A 19,717-nucleotide genomic window follows, 5' to 3' on the forward strand; every position below is an offset into this window, starting at 1 on the left:
CAGAGATATACAAGGAAACACAGAAAGGCAATTTAGGGAGCCAGGAAAACAACTCAATGAACACAAAGAATATATATTTCCAAGGAAATTGAAACTATAAAAACAAATCAAACAGAGATGAAAAACTCAATTCATGAGCTGAAAAACATGGTAACAAGCTTAGGTAATAGAACAGGCTGGAGAGAAGGTAGGATTAGTGAAACAGAAGACAAGCAACTAGAGGCACAACAGAGAGAAGAGGAAAGAGACTCAAAAATTAAAAAAAATGATATAGTCCTACAGGAATTATCTGACTCCATCAAAAAGAATAACATAAGAATAATAGGTATATCAGAGGGAGAAGAGAGAGAAAATGGAATGGAGAACATACTCAAACAAATAATAGATGAGAACTTCCCAAGCCTGTGGAAAGAACTAAAGCCTCAAATTCAAGAAGCAAACAGAACTCCGAGTTTTCTTAACCCCAACAAACCTATTCCAAGGCACATCATAATGAAATTGGCACAAACCAACGGCAAAGAAAAAATTCTCAAGACAGCCAGGGAAAAGAAGAATACAATATATAAAGGAAGGCCCATTAGATTATCATCCGATTTCAGAAACTCTACAAGCTAGAAGAGAGTAGATCCCAATATTTAACGTCCTGAAAGAGAGGAACTTTCAGTCACGAATACTATACCCATCAAAGCTATCCTTCAAATATGAAGGAGAAATAAAAACATTCACAGATACAGAAAAGATGAGGGAATTTATCATCAGAAAACCCCCACTCCAGGAATTACTAACAGGGGGTTCTCCAATCAGATACAAAGAAAGAAAAAAACAAAGCCACAAGTAAAAGCTCCAGGTAGAACACAATAAAACCAAATTTAAACTGTGTCAACAACAAAAAGAAAGGGGGGTAGAGGATGGAGATTAACAGTAACAAAGGACGATGGAGTGCAAAAGTACTCACAAAATAGTGCACTACAATGAACAGGGTAGGGACCCTTTTCATTACTTAAAGGTAACCACCATTGAAAAAACCACCACAGAAGTACAAGATTTAAAAAAGATAGCAACAGAGGAAAGATGTATGGAATACAACCAAATAAAAACAAAAGATAGAAAAACGAAAGAGAAGGATCAAACAAGACACAAAACTAACAGAAAGCAAGATATAAAATGGCAATAGGGAACTCACAAGTGTCAATAATTACACTAAATGTAAACGGATTAAACTCACCAATAAAAAGGCACAGAGTAGCAGAATGGATTAAAAAAGAAAATCCAACTGTATGCTGCCTAAAAGAAACTCATCTAAGTAACAAGGATAAACACAAATTCAAAGTGAAAGGCTGGAAAACAATACTCCAAGCAAATAACATCCAAAAAAAAGCAGGCATAGCAATACTCATATCTGATCATGCTGACTACAAGACAGCAAAAGTACTCAGAGACAAAAATGGCCATTTCATAATGGCTAAGGGGACACTGAATCAAGAAGACATAACAATTCTTAATATATATGCACCAAACCAAGGAGCACCAAAATATATAAGACAGCTACTTATTGATCTTAAAACAAAAACTGACAAAAATACAATCATACTTGGAGACCTCAATACACCGCTGATGGCTCTAGATCGGTCATCCAAACAAAGAATCAACAAAGACATAGTGGCCTTAAACAAAACACTAGAGCACCTGGATATGATAGACATCTACAGGACATTTCATCCCAAAGTGACTGAGTATACATTTTTCTCCAGTGTACATGGATCATTCTCAAGAATTGACCATATGTTGGGCCACAAAAACAACATCAGCAAATTCAGAAAAATCGAAGTTGTACCAAGCATATTTTCTGATCATAAAGCCTTGAAACTAGAGTTCAACTGCAAAAAAGAGGGAAAAAATCCCACAAAAATGTGGAAACTAAACAACATACTTTTAAAAAATGAATGGGTCAAAGAAGAAATAAGTGCAGAGATCAAAAGATATATACAGACAAATGAAAATGACAATAAAACATATCAGAATTTATGGGATGCAGCAAAAGCAGTGATAAGGGGGAAGTTCATATCACTTCAGGCATATATGAACAAACAAGAGGGAGCCCAAGTGAACCACTTAACTTCACACCTAAAGGAACTAGAAAAAGAAGAACAAAGACAACCCAAAACCAGCCGAAGAAAGGAGATAATAAAAATCAGAGCAGAAATAAATGAAATACAGAACAGAAAAACTATAGATAAAATTAATAGAACAAGGAGCTGGTTCTTTGAAAAGATCAACAAAATTGACAAACCCTTGGCAAGACTTACCAAGGAAAAAAGAAAAAGAACTCATATAAACAAAATCCAAAATGAAAGAGGAGAAATCACCACGGACACCATAGATATACAAAGAATTATTGTAGAATACCATGAAAAACTTTATGCCACTAAATTCAACAACCTAGAAGAAATGGATAAATTCCTAGAACAATACAACCTTCCTAGACTGAGTCAAGAAGAAGCAGAAAGCCTAAACAGACCTATTAGTAGAGAAGAAATAGAAAAAAACATTAAAAACCTCCCCAAAAATAAAAGTCCAGGCCCAGACGGCTATACCAGTGAATTTTATCAAACATTCAAAGAAGACTTGGTTCCTATTCTACTGAAAGTCTTCCAAAAAATTGAAGAAGAAGCAATACTTCCAAACACATTTTATGAGGCAAACATAACCATCATACCAAAACCAGGCAAGGATGGCACAAAAAAAGAAAACTACAAACCAATATCTCTAATGAATATGATGCTAAAATAGTAAACAAAATACTAGCAAATCAAATACAACAACATATTAAAAAAATAATACATCATGATCAAGTGGGATTCATCCCAGAATCTCAAGGATGGTTCAACATACGTAAAACGGTTAACGTAATACACCATATCAGCAAAACAAAACACAAAAACCACATGATCTTATCAATAGACGCAGAAAAGGCTTTCGATAAAATAACAACAAATAACAACACAATTTTATGTTTAAGACTCTCAACAAAATGGGTATAGAAGGAAAAAATCTCTCAACATGATAAAGGCCATATATGATAAACCATCAGCTAACATCATATTAAATGGCACAAAACTGAAGGCTTTCCCCCTTAAATCAGAAACAAGACAGGGTTGTACACTCTCTCCACTCTTATTTAATGTGGTACTAGAGGTTCTAGCCAGAGCAATCAGACAAGACAAAGAAATAAAAGGCATCCATATCGGAAAAGAAGAAGTAAAGGTAAGTTATCACTTTTTGCAGATGATATCATCCTATACATTGAAAACCCCAAAGAATCCACAAAAAGACTACTAGAAGTAATAAGCCAATACAGTAAGTTCACAGGATACAAAATTAACATACAGAAGTCAATAGCCTTTCTATATGTCAACAATAAAACATTTGAGAACAAACTCAAAAGAATAATCCCCTTCACGATTGCAACAGCAACAAAAAAATACCTAGGAATAAACATAACAAAGAACGTAAAGGTCTTATATAATGAAAACTATAAACCATTGTTAAGGGAAATCAAAAAAGATATAATGAGATGGAAGAATATTCCTTGTTCTTGGTTAGGAAGAATAAATATAATCAAGATGGCCATATTACCCAAAGCAATATACAAATTTAATGCAATTCCCATCAAAATTCCAATGACATTTTTTAAAGAAATGGAGCAAAAAATTATCAGATTTATATGGAACTATAAAAAACCTTGAATAGCCAAAGCAATCCTAAAGAAAAAGAATGAAGCTGGGGGCATTACAATACCTGACTTCAAACTATATTATAGAGCCACGACAATCAAAACAACATGGTATTAGCAGAAAAATAGACACTCAGACCAATGGAACAGAATAGAAACCCCAGAAATAAAACCACATATATTTAGTCAAATAATTTTTGATAAAGAGGCCAACAACACACAATGGAGAAAAGAAAGCCTCTTCAACAAATGGTGCTGGGAAAACTGGAAAGCCACATGCAAAAGAATGAAACTGGACTACAGTTTGTCCCCCTGTACTAAAATTAACTCAAAATGGATCAAAGATCTAAATATAAGACCTGAAACAATAAAGTACATAGAAGAAGACATAGGTACTCAACTCATGGACCTGGGTTTTAAAGAGCATTTTATGAATTTGACTCCAAAGGCAAGAGAAGTGAAGGAAAAAATTAATGAATGGGACTACATCAGATTAAGAAGTTTTTGCTCAGCAAGAGAAACTGATAATGAAATAGACAGCCAACTAAATGGGAAATGATATTTTCAAACAACAGCTCAGATAAGGGCCTAATATCCAAAATATACAAAGAACTCATAAAACTCAACAACAAACAAACAATCCAATAAAAAAATGGGAAGAGGACATGAGCAGACACTTCTCCCAGGAAGAAATACAAATGGCCAACAGATATATGAAAAAATGCTCTTCTTTAGTTATTAGAGAAATGCAAATCAAAACTGCAATGAGATATCACCTCACACCTGTTAGATTAGCTATTATTAACTAGACAGGTAATAGCAAATGTTGGAGAGGCTGTGGATAAAAAGGAACCCTCATACACTGTTTGTGGGAATGTAAAGTAGTACAACCATTATGGAAGAAAGTATGGTGGTTCCTCAAAAAACTGAAAATAAAACTACCTTATGACCCAGCAATCCCTCTACTGGGTATATACCCCAAAAACTCAGAAACATTGATATGTAAAGACACATGCAGCCCCATGTTTATTGCAGCATTGTTCACAGTGGCCAGGACATGGAAACAACCAAAAAGCCCATCAATAGATGACTTGATAAAGAAGATGTGGCACATATACACTATGGAATACTACTCAGCCATAAGAAATGATGACATTGGATCATTTACAGCAAAATGGTGGGATCTTGATAACATTATACGAAGTGAAATAAGTAAATCAGAAAAAAATAGGAACTGCATTATTCCATACGTAGGTGGGACATAAAAGTGAGACTAAGAGACATTGATAAGAGTGTGGTGGTTATGGGGGGAAGGGGGAGAGGGAGAGGGAATGGGGGAGGATGAGGGGCACAAAGAAACCTAGATAGAAGGTGACAGAGGACAATCTGACTTTGGGTAATGGGTATGCAACATAATTGAACGACAAGATAACCTGTACATGTTATCTTTGAATATATGTATCCTGATTTATTGATGTCGCCCCATTAAAAGAATAAAAGTATTCAAAAAAAAAAAAAAAAGAATGTTTCAGCTAGCTTCTAACTTGAGGACTAAATGAACCATACTCAGTCTTGAAGAGACCATTAGGTACTTTTGTTCTTTTGCGAGAAAAAATTGATAGAAATGAGGGTGGGTTTTATTAGTCAGAAAAGGTACAAATGAGGCTTCCATGTAGTTGGGGATCTTGGGAGCAGGGAAGAGAATAGTGCACACAGGTAAGCATCTCCACAATGGTGAACTTTGGATGGTGTTCAGATTTCATCCCCCCCAAACCCTTCACATGATAATACTTTTGGATGGTATTTCATATGTCAGCCAATTTCTCTGACCCATATCCATTATGTTAACGTTCTTCCCTAACACTCTGAATAAAAAATTGGACCACTCTGTTTAACTCCATCCATTATTCATAGTCCTTGATTGCTTCTGACATTAGTACGTGAACTAAGGGCTCTGGAAGATTTTCTATAACATGCATAATTGTTGGAATTTCCTGTTTATTATCTAGGTAATATTTTCCAACAATTATGGATTTAGTCTTAAAGCAAATGTGATCCACGGTTCTTTGCAGAGACAAGGACCATGGTGTATTCAGGGAAATTGTGAGGTTTTTTGACCCAAGACATCCTACCCTCTTTCAAATTCATATTGACTGCCTACAACATTTATAATGTAACAGAGTCAGAGATTAAACTCAGGGCTACGGGGAGGGGTGTATTTGTCTTAGAGATCAAACACTTAAAGCAGGATTTATGGAAGCTGAGGCTGTGGATCAATAGCTAAAAAAATGGAGTGTAAGCAAGTAAAGGACTGTCTGAGGTGTGAATGAGAGGGAAAAGCAGACGGCAAGGGGTGGAGAGGAAGATAAGCAGAGAATCTGGTTGAGTGAAAAGCATATGTTTGAAAAGAATGAGAGGGAGGCCTGAAAAAGGCTGATTCCTCCAAAGGATCAACCCCAGAGACACTGTCTTTCCCATCTTGCTGACAGGAGGTGTAATTGTCAACATTTCTTCCATTCTGTCCCCTGCTCTCCTTTCAGAGTAATTCCAGGACACTGAGATTTGGGATCAATGCAGCACAAACACCAGAGACAGGCTCAGTCAGATACAAGCCGGAGACAGTGATCACAATTAACTTTGATGCTATCATAATTTAACAGGAAAGACAAAGTATATTAGAGCTGAGAGCACGGTAGCTTTTTTTTTTCTTTTCAGTGTGAAGACATCTATGAAGACCTATAAAGATGCTTTTTTGATATAACTTTCAAATCAAGCAAGTGCTAGTGATAAGAAATCAACTTTCTAGCAGTACTAAATTCTATGTAGTGATTTTAAATTCCTCAAAGCATTTTCCATTTATTACTTTACCTTTGGATAAGAGGAGTATAGTGAATATTAACTTCATTTTACAGATTGAAAACTAAGATCCAACTGTTAACTACTTAAAGTCTCAGTGGTTAAAAAAAAGGAAAAAGGAAAAAAAAACTTGCCTAGCTAAAACAGTTTTGGTGTTAGGATTAGGATTTAGATGCGCTAACTCCACATCATTGCTCTTTCCATTATGCCACTCTGTATCAATGTATTTTTCTCAAACAAGCGTATCTGGTCAGCAGAGAGTTCACGTATTGCAGATGGAGCCAAGGATTCTATGTCATCTGATTCTCCACAGAGATTAGGAGCTCCAAACTAGTTTTAAGAAAATCTTTTTCTATTTCAAACGACACAAATCAGTTTAGCATATATCTATTTTATTTCTTTGAAAGAGTTTCACTCTTGATAACAAAAAGCATAATTTAATATACAGAGCTCAGAACTTAGATGACTTCTGTGATCCAGAAGTGAGTTATCAGATTGACCATTTCCACAGAGATTTGTGGTTTATTAAGGCCCAGCCCATGCATGTTCCTCTTATTATTTTTTTCACCTCAAATTGCTCAGCCTGGGAGATTTTAAGAAGCTCTGTTCCATTTAACTTTGGGCCTTCTGATATCTGAGATTTAATGATTCTCTAATTAAAATGCTATCTTGAATTTTATGCATATATGAAAAACCACGACTTACCTATGGGAAGTAGGGTTTAGTGGTAGTTCCAAGAAGCGCATCTAAATCATGAAATAATACGCAAGTTCAACATAATTTGATTTTTTAAGAGGAATGTGGTATTCAGATAAAAAGAAAACATAATGGTTCATTCATCTATGTGTGTAAAAGTGTGAAGATGCCTTGTCAGTTCCAGGCATCAGTTTATGTAATGCATCTTCCAGACTATTTCACAATCATTCTCCCATTGTTCCATAAATAGATTATGTGACTACAAGCTGCTAAATTAAAAGTTACCACAATAATATAACTGAATAAAGCAGCAGGATGATTTGAGAGGAATATACCCAGAAGACTAAATATGAATGCTGAGTTGCCAAAGCACATCCTTAGAAAATTCACAGATATAAAGCCATGTCTGATATACAAAAACGGAAAAATATTGTTGGGCAAATGAGTTTGTAAAATTTGTATTTTTTGAGTTTTCTCATTTTTATTATTAAAAAGTGGCACTGGACAGCCATATGTGTGCCCTCAGACGAGGGCAGTTGATTGCAAATTGCAGATTGCATTCCTTGGGAGGGGCCGTTGTTTTGCTAATGTTTGCTGGAGAAGGGGCTTTGTGACCCCAGTCAGTTTTGTAGGGAGAGAAGAAGGTGTGCAGATGGGGAACCAGAGCTGAGGGGCTTTGTGAGCTCCACTAAGACTGGTGGGGCCTTTGATTCTAGAAAGAACCGGAGAAGATTCTCCTGGTTGTGGAACCAGAGAATGCATCAGGGCTTTGGGAGCCCTGAATGAAAAGGGAAGTGTTTTCCCTGCCTGTTTGCTCATGGGCCAGTGTGAGACTTTAATAAAGGAATGGATCACCATTTTTTGGCTCCACTGTTTCTTTCTTTCTTTCTTTTCTTTTTCTTTTTTTTGTATTTTTCTGAAGTTGGAAACGGAGACAGTCAGACAGACTCCCGCATGTGTCCGACCGGGATCTACCCGGCACGCCCACCAGGGGGCGATGCTCTGCCCATCTGGAGCGTCGTTCTGTTGCAACCAGAGCCATTCTAGCGCCTGAGGCAGAGGCCACAGAGCCATCCTCAGTGCTCGGGCCAACTTTGCTCCAGTGGAGCCTTGGCTGCGGGAGGGGAAGAGAGAGACAGAGAGGAAGGAGAGGGGGAGGGGTGGAGAAGCAGATGGGCGCTTCTCCTGTGTGTCCTGTCCGGGAATCGAACCCGGGACTCCTGCATGCCAGGCCGACGCTCTACTACTGAGCCAACCGGCCAGGGCGGCTCCACTGTTTCTTTACTGTCTGCCCAAATTCAATGAGAACCTGCGTGGCCATGATGGTGGTGGCCACTGGCCATACAAATATGTTGGCTAAAAGTTACATTTTGTTCAATGTATCATGAATCTGTACAATGGGGACCAAAACAGTTATAGAAAACGTACTAAAATGGTAGGTCTCAGAGAATTGAATATGCTGAATATAGTCTTACCCTGTGAAGATCTGGTTCAACTTGAAGTTGGAAATGAAATAGATCTTATTACTGAATTTAATCTATTAAGCTTAATAAATCAGGGTCCCCCAAAAACCTACCTAAAGCCTATGTGCTCTTGTTTGACTCCAGTTAACCACAACATGGTTCATTCTCTATTTCATATTGGAAATGTCCAAAGACTGTTCTCTTCCACAAAAAGTAAGATAAAAATTGTTACTTTATTCAATAATAGATCTTGAGTTCAGATGTAAGTATGTGTGTGCATGCATACAGGATGGGGCAAAATAGGTTTATACTTGTTTGTATGGAAAATAATAAAACAATAAATAACAATACAAGATTAAACTCTGTGTTTTGTGTACTCACAACCATAAACTTATTTTTGCCCTACCCTGTATATGTAAATACACACACAGAGTGGAAAACTTTTCTTTGAATGTGGTACATGTATACAATGGAATACTACTCAGCCATAAGAAATGATGACATAGTATCATTTATGTCAACATGGATGAACCTTGAGAACATTATACTGAGTGAAATAAGTAAATAAGAAAAAGCTAAGAACTGTATGATTTCACACATAGGTGGGATATAAAACTGAGACTTATGGATATAGATAAAAGTGAAGCAGTTACCAGGAGGAAGGGGATGTGGGGGAGGAGTTGGGAGAAGGGTTTAAAGAGAGACAAATATAAGGTGACAGAAAATGATTTGACTTTGGGTGATGGGTATACAATATAAACAACAGTTCAAATGCTATAGTCTTATTGATCAATGTTACCTTGTTAAATTTAATTTTCTAAATAAAATTAAAATAACAAGAAAACAATCTTATAGAAAATTATTTAACTTTAGGTGATGGGCACACAACACAATCAATAGTTTAACTACTATAGAAATGTTTGCCTGGAACCTATGTATTCTTATTGTCAATGTCACCCCGTAACATTTAATTTTCTAAATAAAAATTTTTTGAAAGTAGAAAAAAGAAAACAATTTTCCAATAATACAATTTGCTAGCCATCTACTAACAGCTTCACCGTTATGACTCTCTTTTTAAGAAATAGAATGCATTGTGCCTCTGATGGCAATAAGCGTCCAGTGCAGCACTGTTTCCTAAGCAGCTGATATTCTTCATTTTTATGCAATCATTGACTACAGATTTGGTTCTTTTAGAAACCCAATCTCTGGACCCCAATTAAGAGCATGACCACCACTTAAGATACTGAAAACAGAATCACTTCCCCTTTTTCTCCCCATTGATCTTACATGTTGGGTCCCTTTGTGTTCTAATAATCATTTCTCTTCTGAATGGAAGCACTTTCATTGTTCAAAATGGAAACTGTCTTCTACCCTTTGATCCAATAGAGTAGAAATATAGAAATCTTGGTATCATTTTGTTTCCCTATTTTCATGGACCCCAACAATACTAAATTCAATGTTTATGGATTATAGATTTTTTGTGCTTGTTGTGGTTTTGTGAAGTAACTGAATAAAGACCAGTATGGGTCAAAAAATATTACACCTAATATTTTCAGTTTCATATCTAATGCAAAAAACCAAAACCCAGTAATATTTAATGTCCTTCATTATTATATCTTTAAATCTTACCGCTGCAAGCAGATGTGAAAAACCTTAAATTGCTGGCCTCAGTGTTCCCATGTCAACTGGCATATGTTCAGGTTGGAGATCCTGCCAAAAATCAAAAGAAAACACTTATGAGACAGAGCCTGATGGACGATTATTTTAATCCTGCATGTCCAGCACTGCCGGCAAGCTCGGTTTATGAATGCCTGCTGCTGCTTTAATGATAAGACCTCTTAAACACAGCTGAATGCAGGGCACCAATGGATTTTTTTCCCTACCCTAACCAAGAGACTGATTATTGATCTCCACCTGAATGCTCCTATTGAAAACAGGCCATTCATGAATATAAAGCTGGCAGAATAATGGTGCACTGCATGGGAAGTTTTAATAAACTGCAATAGGGACACAGTCTCCGTGGAAAAAAGTAGAATAAATTTAATCTTAATGAGGCATGTGCTTACATGACTGAAGTCTTGAGCATTCTATAGGCCAAGCATCATACAGTCCCGGGCACCTGGACTTTGATTGAGTGCCATGTCAGAGTTAGTATAGGACCCCAAGAACACCCTATACTCTTACTAAAGGGAAACTTTCCAGTTTTCTCTATTGCTCTTGGGATGGAGCTTTGAGTCAGGAATGAACTGATCTTGCTACTGGAATAGAGGCATCTGAGCCGAGAACCATTTGTGTAGACAAACAAGGGATGTGAGCCACTGAGGAACTTGAAATTTCAAAACCCAAAGACAGGAAGGTGAAAAGAAGCTGCATGGTAATCCCCCGGATCTTCCTGAGGCTGCCTGGAAAACAGCTAGTGAAACCTTAGATCAGGAACAGACAGTCCATTAAGCTTAAGCTGGACCTGCAACACTCAGTCGACTCACACCATTCAGACACACTCTAGGGTTCTAGGCCATTCAGAGATAGGAGGGTGCCCAAGACATCTACTTTAAAGTGCATCTGAGTACCTCAGCAGCTTGGTCCAAGTTACAGATACCCATTCACATGTTCGTTTACTTATTTATTTCATTTCATTTCTAAGGTGCTTTAAAGTTAGAAAATGTCAGATTTAGTAATTATTACATGGGTTCTTGCTCTACAAGTAAATGAGTATTTGTTAACTTTTTTGATGCTAAAGAGGAGATATGTTTTACATTCACCATTTGCCAAAGTCCTTTGTAGAATAATACACTTGGTATTTTTATATTTAAATAAACAAAGCAGAACCATGAGGATAATTCTTCAGTGGCAAGAATACATGCAATTGTAAATATAAAAACAGGAATATTTACTAAGGACACTCTTTAAAACAAAGGCCACAGAGGAGGAGTCTGTATACCGTACACCGTGCCTATCATGGCACTGGCCTTGCCACAGCCACTCGACTCCTCGTAGCTCAAATGACGGAAAAAATATCATGGTTGAAAAATAAAAGACTGAAACCTTTAGCATATTCCAGTTATGTTTCTTAGACATGCTTTCTGAATTATGCATTACCTTAACATTTCAAAGGCCAAAAAATCATTTAGGGTAGAATTATTATTATATCAGTATTATTAAAGACTAAAATATTTGGGCATATATTGAGGGAAGAAATTCTCAAATGTGATTGCACATAAGAAACACTTGGAGAGTTTGTAAAAACAAAACAGGTTTTTTTGGCCCTACTTCCTAAAGATTCTAAAGTAATAGATCTGGGATGGGGTCCAGGATTGTATATTTTCAAGGAGAGCAGAGCACTCTAATGTACCTAGCCCCAAGATTCAAGTCGAGAACTGATTAGCAGAGGCCATGTTCAGACTCCGTTAATGAGAAATCATTTTCTGTTCTGTCCAGTCCCTGCCTGTGTTATCTGGTTTACAGCTGACATAAATCAAGCACTGAATTTAACAAAAGTACATGTTAGAGGAACAACAGCTGTAAAATTTAAAGGGGGAACTTGCTTTTTAAAAATCAAAAAACGTCCATCAACAAAGCAGGTGAGTAAGACTTATTTGGAGGAACAGATATAAATCCAAACTTGTTCCGGTTCTGTTGAGATGCTTTCTATACAAATGAAGTTATAAAGCCAAAATAAGTTTGTAATTTGGGGGGCACATATTGTATCACATAAAAAAATGTTTATTTTTATCATCTAAGGATTCTTCTAGTTCTAAAATCCTAGGATATGCCAATAAACTGGTGGCATTGAGTTAAAAGGTATCTTGCCACATCCATTGGCTTCATCTCCTTGTTTATGGGGCAGAATGTGAACCCAGAGAGCTTATGATGAGAGATCGAACATTGAACACAGGATTTCTGACTCATACATTAATTCACTCTTCATTGTAACACACACAAAAAAGTTTATAAAGCTCCATTCTCAGCCTACAGCTTTACTCATTGACTGAGGGAGTTTTTTCAGACAAAGTTTTCCTTTTTTGGCTGGGAGAGGGGTACAGCGTGTCCTTTGGGGTTCTCTCCCAGATTTTCTCAGGGAGAGAACATATGCTCAGGTCCCTAGAGAAATGTGCTCCCACACTCACAGCTGTATGACAAGCAAGAAAAAGCTGTCTACAAGTTTGAAGAAAAAAAATCAGCATTTGCAAAAGTGCTCTGGGGCATCTTGGGGAAGTGTTCCAAGAGAATCGCTATTATAAAAAGATCACTAGGTTCTTTGCTCCCGGACCCTACTCCACACTCAGACATTATTATTGTAGGTGCATTAGTAAAATTCACTTATGTATCCGAAGTTGAACATTTGGCAAGTACGCTTGGCAACAGTGGGCGGTGACCTTGCTCTCGTGCAGACCACTGTCGAGTAGGGAACTAGAGCCTCCTGGAGAGTCTGCTGCATCCCTGCCTATGCGAACTGACAGCACTGTGCCCTGGGTCCACCACCTCCCTAAGACAGGGGGTCATGCTTCCTTTGAGCTGCCCTCTTTCCAGTTTACAAACACAGCTCATGAAAGAATGTCTATTATCTTAGTATGAATAATTTTATCCAAACAACTTTCATTAAACCTAATAAAGCAATAGATTCTGTATGTCTTTCCTCATCTATGAATGCCTATTTGCTTATCAATAGCCTACTATGTAATAATACCCAGACCCAGATTAAATTCTCTCTTCTCAATCTTCCTGTATGACTTCTTTGCACCTACCTAAGAATGCACAGAGCAACCTATTTATTCCTGTCTTATACACCCAAAGTGTCGGAATTCTAGACCTACAGGAATTATAAATCACTGAGTTAAAACTTTACATTTTAGACAAGAGCGGTGTGGAAAGATGAAGTCACAGTAATTGTTAATGAATTATTACACATCAAAGAGAAAGAACAGGGAATACATTTTTGTTTAGCATTTTCTCTGTGCCATGTTCTTTGTAAGGTATTTTAAATACATTATTCATCTAATTCTCAGAAAAATCTTGGTCAGTAGATATAGTATTATCTCCACTTACAGATGCACTAAGCATACCTCCGAGGATATAAATAATTTAGACCAGGTCAAACAGCTGCACAGGGTAGTTGGTCGGGGTAGAGTTCAAATCCAGTTCTGTCTGAGGATGCCAGACTGTGCTAACAGCAGTCCTTATCCACTAGACCTCTTCACTTCCACGTGGGGTCACAGAGACGAGAAAAGTGTTGAAATTTACTGGGAAATGATACTCTGGCAACCACAATGATAAAGTGTATGTCCCTGATAAACTTTCAAGGGCTAATCTATTGCCTACTACTGAGACCCATGACCCCTCCCCTCCTAAGGGGTAGAGAGGATGCAGACAAGTCTGAGACTGACAGCTTTGAGGAAGAGAAAGCAATAAAAAAAAATGACACAACCAGCAAGAATCTGAGTTTCTGGTTGGTTATCAATTGGATGGCTTTTGGTAAACATGTTAAATTTTTAAGCTCCAAGAGTAAGAGCTCAGTAGTTGTAAAATGTAAATACTGCAGCTTTTCACCGTGTATATGCCACTGTTAAAGAGAAGAGAGGACCTCCCAACCTTTATTTCCAAATACTATCCACCTTATATACATATGAGCCACTTTGAAGCGTTTCAGGACAGGAATTGGGCTCAATGGGAGAATGCATCTGCTCTCCTTGGCAGAGAGAATACAGTCTGTACCTATTTTATGTGGATTTTCCCCAAATACTCTTGTAAGTATGACAGCCTAAGTGCCTCCAAAATAATGATAATAATAACCACACTTTCAGGCTATTTGCAATTTTTACTTTACAAAATTTCTTTCCATGCACTGTTATTTCATGTCCATAAAAACTACAGAAAGTGAACAAAACAGCTATTAGTAGTCCAATTTTAGAAATAAGGAAAATGAAGTTAAATGAAGTGTCCAAGATGGTGTGTAACAATGTAAAAACAATAAAGGTTGTACTTATTGAGGGCTTGCAATGGGTCACATATCACTGCTGAAGTTATATGTCTTTTTCACTTGATTCTTGTAACTACTCCATGAAGTAGATATCATCTTCACACAAATATAGAATCTGAGTTATTAAGAAGGGTAAAATGGCTACCATAAAGTCATTCAACAAGTTAGTACCTGAGCCAAGATTCAAATCCAGGTTTATTAAAAGTCAAAGCCCAGATTATCAATCAAATCTGACCTTAAACCTATATAATAGAATTCCCAGAGGTGTCCCCATTGCCTGAGCTTCCAGATGCCCTAGCCTGCCGTGTCTTGCCTTTCTTTGGCACTCTTTGGCCTCTGTATCACACTTTGAAATACAGAAAAATTCAAGATATTAGAAATTCCTGGTGAAAATTCCTTACTAGTAACTCTCCATAATGGCAATTGTTCAGGCAAAATGACTCCTGTCAGAGTATTCAAGCTCTCGGACTTTGTTTCCCCTTTTGTGTTCAAGTAAGTGGAGCATTGTTGCTTTTCTCACTTTCTCCTGACACTAGTAGTGGTTACCTGCTTACATATGTGCAAAGCTGTATATAACACATAATAGGAACACTCAGACAAACTGTTCCTTATTCCTTATTCCTTCCATGGGTTCATGAAAAGAAAACTGAAGAATTGTAAAGAGAAAAGGTTAAAGCACGTTTCCTCTCAAAGAGTAGTTCTCCCGGTCACCTTGCGATGCCTGTGTGAGTACGATGTCGCGTGTGCTTGGGAAACACTGCAGGGCACGTGTCTCTGCTTACATATGCATAATGTCCTTGTCATACTTCGTTGTTACCAGATGCCTGGTTCTGCTTGAAAAGGCTTTGGTAACCCACTTGAAATCATAAGGATTTATAACTCCTTCACACAAGGCACAGAACTGCTCTAGATGACATTTGCTCTACAGATAGATGGAGAGAAAGCTGTAGTAGAGTCAAAGATGGCAATGAAATATCAGCAGTATTGCAGAGGCCCCAGAGAGATGGGGAAATCATGCAAGTCAGGAGAAGAGCCATCAGGCAACAGAAGGAGCAAGACAAAGGGAGCAAGAACCTATCAGGTGTCAAGGACTCATTTTGTTGCTCTGGGGAAAGTCCTGGGTGTCAAGGACTCATTTTGTTGCCCTGGGGAAAGTCCTGAGTTCTTGATTCATTAACAGGTAGGTGTGCAGACCTCACCCTGGAACTCTCCAGGCTAGCGAGTGCTGGGCAGAACTACTCCTTCACCTACACTTGACCTCAAAAATTACTTAACCCTCTGAGGGTTGTGTGTATTAGGGGGTGGTGTGGAAAAGGGGATAGTTAGAATGGACTCAGGCTCTGCCCCCAGAAATAGAACTTTCAGATCTGATCCTGTTCTCCAGTCCCATCCTCTTCCAATTACATTTTTTCCCATTTGGCGCTCAATTGTTTTCCCCTTGAAACACCAAGCTCATGCTACTTCCCTCTAATTCCTTACATATTCCTCTCCCCAACAGCACCACCAACATCCCACTCAGGGGATGAGACTCCCTGAGTCTCAACCTTTATACAAAGTCCTTTATAATCCTCTCAGCCCTTTCATCTCTTGTCACGGGGAACTTTTTGCATCCCTAAAACATTTTCAGTTCACTGCACTTTGCCTTGTTGTCCCCTCCTCCTGGAATGCCCTTATCAATTTTCCACAGGGTAAATATCCCAATCATTCTTTAAGAACTAGCTGCCACATGACTAACTAGGTGAAGACTTTGTCCAACTCTGGAAAGGAGATAAGTCATTCTGTTTGCTGTACTTTCTGGGTTTGTGACAATAAAGGATACATTCCATCTGCTTCTACCTCTTTCTATTGTTGAAACTCAGTCTGTTAGGAGCATCAGCTAAATTTGACACTTAAAGCAAAACCCAGGGCAAGACTCTTGTATAGCTCCAAATAGGTTTGCTGTCCTTGTGTCACAGTGCTGATTTTCTCCCAGTTGAAGTTTCGTTAAGATGACCTAGGTTTTTTCAAGGTTCCTCTTCATGTTCAATTCACTATTTGAATTAAATATATAGACCACTAGGAAGAGTGTGAAGTTAAAGTAAAAGAGTGTGAAGTTAAAGAACAAGAGGGAACCAAGTGTTGACTGGTTTAATTAGAAATTAGGAAGATGAGAACTGAGAAAAGGGAGTCAGAAAAGCAACAGCTAGTCAGGTGAGGGAAATAAGAGAGCACCATGCTTCAAAAGTCACGGCCAATAATGTTGTAATAACGATGTACAGTACCAGATGGGTACTAGACTTACCGGGGGATCACTTTGTAAGTTATTTAATGTCTAACCACTAAACTGTACACCTAAAACTAAGAAAATATTAAATGTCTGCTGTAATCAAATTTTTAAAAAAATTTTTAAGAAGTCAAGCCAAGGTGTGAGGTATAGCAAAGGGAAATGATCAGTGGTGTAAAAAGCTGCTGAAGGGTTAAACAGTGTTTGTCAGTGAGTGGTGGAGATTGAGCTTTGTTTTTTAATTCTGCCTTCCTGATAGCAGTCAGGAAAGTTGTTGGCTGGGATGGGGAGGGCAGGTCAGGGGAGCAGACAGGAGAGAGGAAAAGGATATCAGGGAGCTGCTTGGGTGATGAAAATATAATACTTTATGTCTTGATTAGGGTGTGGGTCACACAAGTGTGACTACTTCAAAACTCATCAAACTATACACTCAATATCTGTGCATTTCATTGCATGCAAAGTAAACTTTGATAATAAAAAATAAACTCTATTTTTTACATGATAAATGTGTGGCTATTGGAGGGGGGGATGGCCATGCACATAGGCACACATCTCTCTACTTGATCACTTAGCACCCTCCATTAGAATTTTATTTTACATGTTTTAACCTGCACCAAGCTATAGATTTTTGGAGGGTAGAAGCAATGCCTCTGAGTATACCTTTTTTATCCTTTATACTTAGCAATGTGCTTGACACATATTAGCCTCATAAATATGTATAGGTTGGGAAAAAAATTACTGAACGGCTCCCTTAGTTTCCTCCCACATACTTTGAGCATATTAGCATATGATCTTTCATCATTCTTTGACACACTCTAGTGATGATATTGGAGGAAAAAAGGTTGCTCTAGAAGGCAACAGATCAGCGTTCTGGCTAGACATCTTTGTCCTGAAACCCATTCCTTTTGGCAATTTCTTCTTTACTATAAATACACCCTTCTGTTATGATGCTAGGGTTTTTCTCAGGTCACAGCACTAAAGCTTCCAGAGAGAGGCAGTGTTGTGTACTCTAAAGAACTCTAGATTTTCAATCAAATGGTCCTTGGTTCAAATCCAGGGATGGCCCCCAGTAGTAGTGGGAGCTAGAGCGCAGCTTGGACTCTAGCTGGACTTCAGGCCCCTCCTCGGTGAAATAAGGATGCCAATACCTACCCTGTAGCACTGCTCTATGAAGGTCAAATTAAATCATGGCTGCCAAAAACATGGCTCATTGTAGGTTCTCAATAAATGGTAACCTTTATTTTTCACATGTTCGGCCTCAATCTCTCCCACTTATTGACTCTCACAAAATTCTGCTCTTCTTTAGAATAGGGATAATCCTTGGTGGGGTGATTAGCATGTAGTTTGTGAATCAGAATCATCTGGAGTGATTTTCCAAATTACACTTCCCATTCCTTTCTCAAAACACTTCTGTGGTGTACTGCACATCACTATTACTGATGGAAGTATGTTTTATTTCTCAGGAATTACCAGGGAGAGAAGAAGTTGAGAATCACTTTTCTAGCACATACCTTGGAAAGTCTTGCTCTTTATTTTTATAACTATAATTCTAACTGGGACCCTAAACCTCTTACCCTAAAATTGTTATAACAACTTCCTAGCTGACCTTCCTCTTTAGAGGTTTTCTTCTTGTCAATCCATCCAACATATAACAGCAAGAATCATCTCTCAAACTCCAGAAAGGCAGAGAAATCTTCTGATGAAATAAACACCTCAGCAGTCCGCCACTGGTAGACCCAGTCACATCTCCCCCAGCACCCCCTACAGGCTTTATCACACAATTCTGTCTGCCTGTGTTCTTGGAAGGCCCTTCTCTTCTCTTCCTAGTTTCAAGCCCTCTTCAACCCATAGAGCTACAGAATTTCTACATATTATTCATGACAGACAAAAGTAATGCTCACTGTCTCCTCCCTTGTGTTGTCACTAGACCTAGCTAACTCTATCATTGCATTTATCATACTCTGTTACACGTTATTAATCTAAATTTTTTACTGCTATACTAAGTTGTGAAGTCTTTACAGGAAGAAACCGTGTCTTAATTATCCATGTATCTCCTCATAAAGTAGATACTCACTAAATTTTTATTGAACTTAATTCAACTGAATAGAGATGAATCCTTGTTCATGCTCCATTTAAGCATTTAACTTGCTACTGCTGTCTCCTAGGATGTGTATATGTGTGCATTTACAGTATGCATTTCTGGGGGTTTTCTCATCACTTTCACATTTTTCCCCAGACCTTTCTTTTTCAGACAAAGATTGTGCAAGAATAGAGTTGCACATCTACTGGTCAAGTTCATTTCAGAACCCAGGGGGATTGGGCAAGTTCTCCAGCCAGCACAGAGATTATGAAAAAAAAAGCCTTTTGTTAGAACAACTTGTTGCTTCCTATTCACTAAATCCAAATTCCCTCAGGTGGACCACAAGATGATACTGCCAACTCTACTGAAACTCCACTCAATCTAACTGCCTGGACTAGCCTTGAATGCATAATTGCTTTCCTTTGTAATTGTCTTACAAAAAGGACAGAACTCTGTTCCTACGTGTCTCCCACTCTAGTGGGTGACAGTACCGCAGGCTAGTATCCCTCTGGTTTATTCATTCTCCTATGATGGATGTTTGGCTCTCTTGGAGTCCCAGGAGTTGCTGGCTTATTCCTTGATTCAGTGTTCATTCATTCATTCATCAAACATTCATTGACCCTCTTTCTCATGTCAAGTGCTATGATAA

The 19,717-nt window shown here is 38.0% G+C and overlaps 1 protein-coding gene across 1 annotated transcript in view; it reads right to left on the reverse strand.

The window, feature by feature from the left end:
* Positions 1-19,717, reverse strand: part of SEMA6D (semaphorin 6D) — a 728,815-nt gene that overhangs the window by 427,161 nt on the left and 281,937 nt on the right. Inside the window, exon 2 of the mRNA XM_066388287.1 lies at positions 10,378-10,458. The gene's annotated coding sequence lies outside the window, so the exon portion shown is untranslated. The remainder of the gene's footprint in view (positions 1-10,377; positions 10,459-19,717) is intronic.

This window comes from Saccopteryx leptura, chromosome 6, assembly GCF_036850995.1.
Source record: "Saccopteryx leptura isolate mSacLep1 chromosome 6, mSacLep1_pri_phased_curated, whole genome shotgun sequence".
In the NCBI taxonomy this organism is placed as follows: Eukaryota; Metazoa; Chordata; class Mammalia; order Chiroptera; family Emballonuridae; genus Saccopteryx; species Saccopteryx leptura.